The sequence below is a fragment of the Lemur catta genome, chromosome 9 (assembly GCF_020740605.2).
Source record: "Lemur catta isolate mLemCat1 chromosome 9, mLemCat1.pri, whole genome shotgun sequence".
Taxonomy (NCBI): Eukaryota; Metazoa; Chordata; class Mammalia; order Primates; family Lemuridae; genus Lemur; species Lemur catta.
The window spans coordinates 96,540,223-96,546,560 of record NC_059136.1 but is presented as its reverse complement, the minus strand read 5'-3'; positions in this window follow the sequence as shown (position 1 = coordinate 96,546,560).

Here is a 6,338-nt window from a genome sequence, read left to right as displayed (position 1 = left end):
CCAGGAATGAAAGACTTTTAGGTCTGGAAAAGGAAACAAAGCCCTTGGATTAGGTTTCTCACATTATGCAGGAAGACCAAACAGCTGTGTTTCATCATGCTGGATACTCAGGCCCTCTTCCCAGCACATAGGGATGTCCGGATTTTATTTCGCAACTACTGACGGGAGGGAGATGGCAGGAGAAATGGGTTGTGTCCACACTACCTGCTAGATCTCATGAGTCCGTGACGTGTCAGGTGACAACGTGAAGCAGCCCACAGGGAATCTAGAGTCTTACTGTTTTACAATTGAAAGAACTATGTAAATAATTGAAACCAATGCTTTTGTGGTGAGGTTAATTGAAAATGATAACAACTGTATTAACTAACACTTACTGAGTCTTACTATAGTTGTCTGAATGTAGTAACTCTATGGATTTTTTTGGTCACTATTTTGTGAGGAGACTGTGGTACAGAAAAGATTGTATCTTGCACAAGACCACACAAATCCCAGCTGGAGGTGAGATTTGAAAGCAAGCAGTCTAATTCCCAAGACTATGTTGCTCTGTTTAGTTTATTTTTTTTTTTCCCCGTGACAGGATCTTGCTCTGCCACCCTGGTTAGAGTGCAGTGGCGTCATCATAGCTCACTGCAACCTCAAACTTCTGGTCTCAAGTGATCCTCCCACCTCACCCTCCTGAGTAGAGTAGTTGGGACTATAGTCACATGCCCCCACACTCAGCTAATTTTTCTATTTTTCAATTTTTTGTAGAGATGGAGTCTCACTCTTGCTCAGGCTGGTCTTGAACTCCTGGCCTCAAGTGATTCTCCTATGTCAGCCTCCTAGAGTGCTAGGATTATAGCTCTGAGTCACCCCTCCCAGCCTATACTGGTTTTTATCCGACCAACCTTGTCCATTATAATTCACTAGCCTCCGTGAACACTGACCCCAAGAACTTCCATCATTTCACATGTAATAATTACATTTTTTCCACCTCTGCAGCTTACTAACTATGTGGCATTGGTAAACTTACTTGACATATCCAAGTTTCATACAACTAACTCATAGGACTATTGAGAGTATTACTGTGAGAGAAAACACTTAGTATAGCAATAAATATTAATATAAGGTTTTATAATTATTGGTATTAGCAGTAAAAGCACTGTTCTTTTTTAAATCAAAACTTAACTGATACTTTTCTCTAATAAATAATTCTCAGGCTTGAACAACATATTTTTAACTCGAGTTTCTGGTTGAGGTACATTATGACATGGAAATATCAAGTTTTATTGATAATTTCAAAGATACAGAAAGTCCTCAGTTGAGGTGAAGTGAGAGACATCTGGGACAACAAGGGTGGTTCCTAGTCCTTCCTTCCCACATCAGACATGGGCTCTTTTCCCTAAATAATAGTTGAGGTTTCTAAGGAAGTTGCAGGTTGCCTCAGACAGTAAGAACACCTAAGTTATGAAACACATCCATTTTTATGCCCCACCCCCCAAACATAAACCTATATAGATTACAGGTTTATTACAAGTACTTCTCTAGCGAGGAACATCCTGCTAAGGACATTCTGTAGATAAGGTCCCTACAAAAATCAGTATTTATCAGAGGTCCAGACGACAAGGGGATTATACAGTCACCTGGGTGGGGAGGCTCCCCCACAAAGCAAATGAATTGGTTGCAGACCAGCTATCTTAACTCTTTCCTTCCTAGTTCCATTAACAAGATATTAAAAGCAACTACACTTGATCCTATAGTTCAGTCTGTGTCTGACATGCCCCTTATAACATAGCTCATAATTATCAATGTCTCATCTTCTAGTATAATTTCAGGACTGTGTTGTTGCTAAATTGTTTGTCTTCCAACATACTGGTTCCTTCACCAATTCAAAGTCAAATAATCACATATTATTTACTAGTAGTTGTCATTTTGATTATCTGTAAATATTGAAATAACTGTTACTTTAACATTTCTGTTAGTTTCAAGTATAACATAATGACAGAGATAAAGCAATTTTTAAAACATATCTAGGTAAGTGGGTAAATAGCCCTTTTAGAGTAGGTTGCATTCTACTAGTTTGCACTCCCACTGCAATAAATTTCAGTTACTTGCTTAATTGCTTGTCTTTCTTAGACTGTAAGCATCAAATGTGTATTTGGCCCCTTAAACCACTAATAAATTCACTAGTAAAGCATTTTTTAAAAAGTATACTTGTTTATCTTTGCCCATCCAAAATCTAGCATAGTTCTTGGCATAAATATGATTGGATATTCTCTTAAGCACCAGTTACTGAAAAACAATTAATCTATAATGTCTGTTTGTTTGTTTTATGTTGTTATCACTAGTTCTTACAAACATGGGGACCATCAGCAAGAATGTATAGTGCTGCAAATTAATTATAGAGAGAAGATATTGTAATGCCAAAACTTGCTGCATATTGAGTTTTCTCTCCAAATATATTCATAATTATCTTAGAAAGCAAGTTTCTAATCACATTCCACATACTCAGAAATTTATATACCCAAGTACACAGCATCCAGCCTGAGGAAAGTATCTTGTTTCAGATGAAAAACTATTTGCTCTCTTATTTCCTTAGACTTTTTCTAATTTATTTTTTTCTCTCTTTTATTAAACACACTGAAAAATCCACCAGAAATGGAAGTAGAAACCCATACTACACTCGCACTCTAATCACTTATGAAATTGAGTTATCCATCAAAGATAAACAGTAATAATAAATTTGCTCAGTTTTAAAATGAGAATAGGACCTACTAGTGTGTTTTTCCCAATTAACAAGATGAGTTTCTTTTTACTTCCCTGCTCTAAGTTTTGCTTCTACTTATAGGTCTTTCTTTTGTCAAGATACTTGTTTTTAAGTTGTTCTTTTTTTGTATGTAAAATACTACGGGGTTTAGAAACAGATCATTCCTGGCAGTGGTATGGTTCTATTGTATTGGCAGCAGGGCAGAAGGCTGCTTGTATTTCTGGGTCGAATTTGATTTCTTTATGCTTTTATTGGTGGGACAGTTTGATTTTGAATTTTTCATGTTTTTCACAGTGAAAAAGTGTATTTTCATTGGGAGGGCAGTATATAACATTGATTCTGGGATCCGGACATCATTACTGTGAAAACAGGTGAATTTTTCTAAGTGATTCCCAGGTCTAGGAATTTAAGATCATAGTTTAGATTCCCACATGTTTTGTTTCTTTCCAATAATCATTAACAATATTTTCATGGATGAGAGCAACTAACATTGCCCTATCATTTTCAAGTTAGAGCAACTCTTACAGTTCTGAGAAACAGTTAACATTGTTCTTGCAGAAGTGCAGAATCATTGAAGTAATTATAGAATAAATGATTTACCACAATTGACTGTTGTGATTTTTAGCAAGTACAATTTTGATTTTATTGCAAGGCACACAATCATATGTACAATGCATAATTATCATCTTTAAAAGTATGAGATATAAATAATAATATACATTATAGTAAAGATATGTGAATATACTTTTGTTTCAGAGAAGAAAATTGCCTTAGGGCAAATGAGTTTATGCCCATTTTGGATGGGATTCTCATATTTATGCTGAATCATCCAAACAACTCTTGGTTAGGAAATAAATCTCATTGAAAGGACATACAACCTTGTCACAGTTTTCCTTCACAATGCTCCAATTTAAAGCCAGAAACATCTATAAATTGTCTGATAATAGTTATGCAAGTTTAAGGACTTTTATTTCTCAGTAATATATCACAGGATGGAACCATCTTCTGAAGATATATGTGAATATTTCTTGATTTTTTTTCAAAATTATGTTTTCTTTTTAAGATTAAGCCTGGCATTTTGATTTAAACTCTCAGGGACACTCAGATTCATAAGTAGTCTGAGACACTATGAGTGTTTCCATTGTCCTCCAGTTCCGAGTTACAGGTTTCCTCCTCACCCTGCATGACTGGTTCATTTCTCTGCACTTTCTCTGACCCCCGACTAGGTCCATTCTCTTAGAAGTTGTTACCAGGGTGGGCAGATAGAGTTCATGTGGAGAGCCCATCTCAAGGTCAGACACAGGCAGTTCTGGTCTCAGAGAGACACAGCAGACAGTGCCTTCCTGTTGAGGTTGGAGAAAAGAGCATCAGAAGGTGGGCAGCATCTCAGAGGTAGTGGGTCTCGGACAAATGCATTGTCTGGGATGAGGAGCGCATGGCAATATGATCACTGCTTCACGGCAGGACACATGCATGCATGTGAACATATACACTTTGACAAAGAAACATGGGATTCACATTACCACTCCTGTAAAGCAGTGTCCTGAAATGACATTTCCATCTTCTCCTATTTCAGTTTGGGGAAGCCGGTGTTAACAAAAACGGAGAAGCTTGGAAGGAACAACCCTTCTCGGGTGTTACTTCTCTTTCTCTTTGTGCACAAACTTCCGGATGCAGAGACGAAGGAGAAATCAGGCAAACAGTTCAGACTCCGTTAATAGCGGTTAATGCTGCGGAAGCACAGGAGTGCTGGTTTAAAGAGAACACACTGCTTGGATTTCATTCCACGATTGCATTTCTGTTGTATTTTGCACTAAGAAGCTAAGAGGAAAATTTCCTGGATTTTGCTGCTCTATAAAGAGGTTTTTATATTTCTTATTTTAGTGGAGTCTGTTTCTGAAGCTACTCTCTATAAAGACATCTTTCCTATATAATAACCAAGATTTTTAACTAAAGAGTTTTTAAGTATTTAAGCCAATCCTAGCTATATTCAGTTATAATAATACAAGGACATCTAAGAGTTTCAATGAAATTTAAGAAATACTGAATTGAGTGCTTCATTTTCACCAGGAAAAATCCCTGCCCTGCTGCCTTCAGTCACTGGTGTTAGGTGCCATGACAATCTGGAATAGACACAAATGTGATAAGAGTAAAATTGTGAAACCACATGTAAAAATTTCAATGTGAGTTTTTATTTCCCAAAGGAGAGAGGCTGTGCACTAGAGAGAAAATGCATGGTGAACAGAACTTACAGGTGTAGTGGTGTCTACAGTTATACAGGGCTTTACATGTGATTTTTCTATTAAATTGCAGAGGGTGCTGCCCTAATAAGATATAAGCCTAGAGATGGTGTCATTTCTAAATTATCCCTTTTTTCTTCCCAGGAAAATTACAGAAAAAGCCATTACCTCTGAAATCATAAATTTCAGGGGAAAAGAGGGAACTTCTATGTCATCTGGAAGCTTTAGCAAAATTATCCTAAATGTGTTGCTCATGGCATTATCCTCAGCAGGTATGTTCTTCACAGAACACAGTGCAAGGTGTGTCCAGGAACCCTGAGGAACATAATGTTCTCATTCAGCACACATTTAGGAAAAGTTCTACTTTCTGCTGAAAGCCACAGAGTAGTATCTTGAGATCTCCATAAGCAAAACACCTTCCTTCCCATAAATACAGAGAATCTGGTAACAGCTATAAAGAGATGCTACAACCAAACTAAATTCTGCCAACGATACAACCTGGGAGCGAGTTAAAGGTTTTTGATTCATTAACACATGGGTTATGAGCACTGTTAAAGGACAAAGGACTAAATGGGGTCCGGGGAGTCGGAAAGAGATCCTACCATGACCAACTTCCAGCGAAAAGTCTCAGCCTCAGCTCTTAATAACTCCGGGATATCATTAGTGCACCCTCAGGAATTTCCTGGCTAGAAGGCAAATCCATTCCTTATTTGCACATATACCATTATTTACAGCTAAAGCTATATATTTTCTCAGTAGTATTCAAACCACTTTATGTTTCTTGACATCAGGACATGCTTTGTCATAAGATTATTTACCTGAATAGCATGCTAAGAAAAAACAACAACAAGTTTTTAAGAAATTAAACTATGTTAAAAATGACCTTTTACATGTTTAAGTAATTTCATAAATATCGAGATAATGTTCTACTATACATGAACGTCAGATGCCTCAGGTGTGGGTCCAAGTCACACTTCAGCTGCAGTTCTCACCACATCACCCACGAAATGCACGTCCACGCAGCATAGAGTGCGTTGGGTGTGGTTCTTTTCGAGGTTGTTGCTATCATTGTTAACATCTGGATTGGATGCCCACTGAGCTCTGAAACCAATGTTTTTTTCCTTTTCTTTTTCTCTTAAATAGAGCTTTTGAAACCACACTGCATTCGAAGGCCACAAGAGATGGGTGCTGACCTAAATCTATGTCACCAGAAGAAAAAGGCCTGTTTCTTTGTTCATCGGAGGAACCAAGAGTCAGCCTGGCTTCTGTGCCCTAGAGAAGAGTCACGTTTGTTGCTGGGACCTTCTGCCCTCCTTCCCTGCGGCCTTCATGTTTGCACTGACCTGGATCGC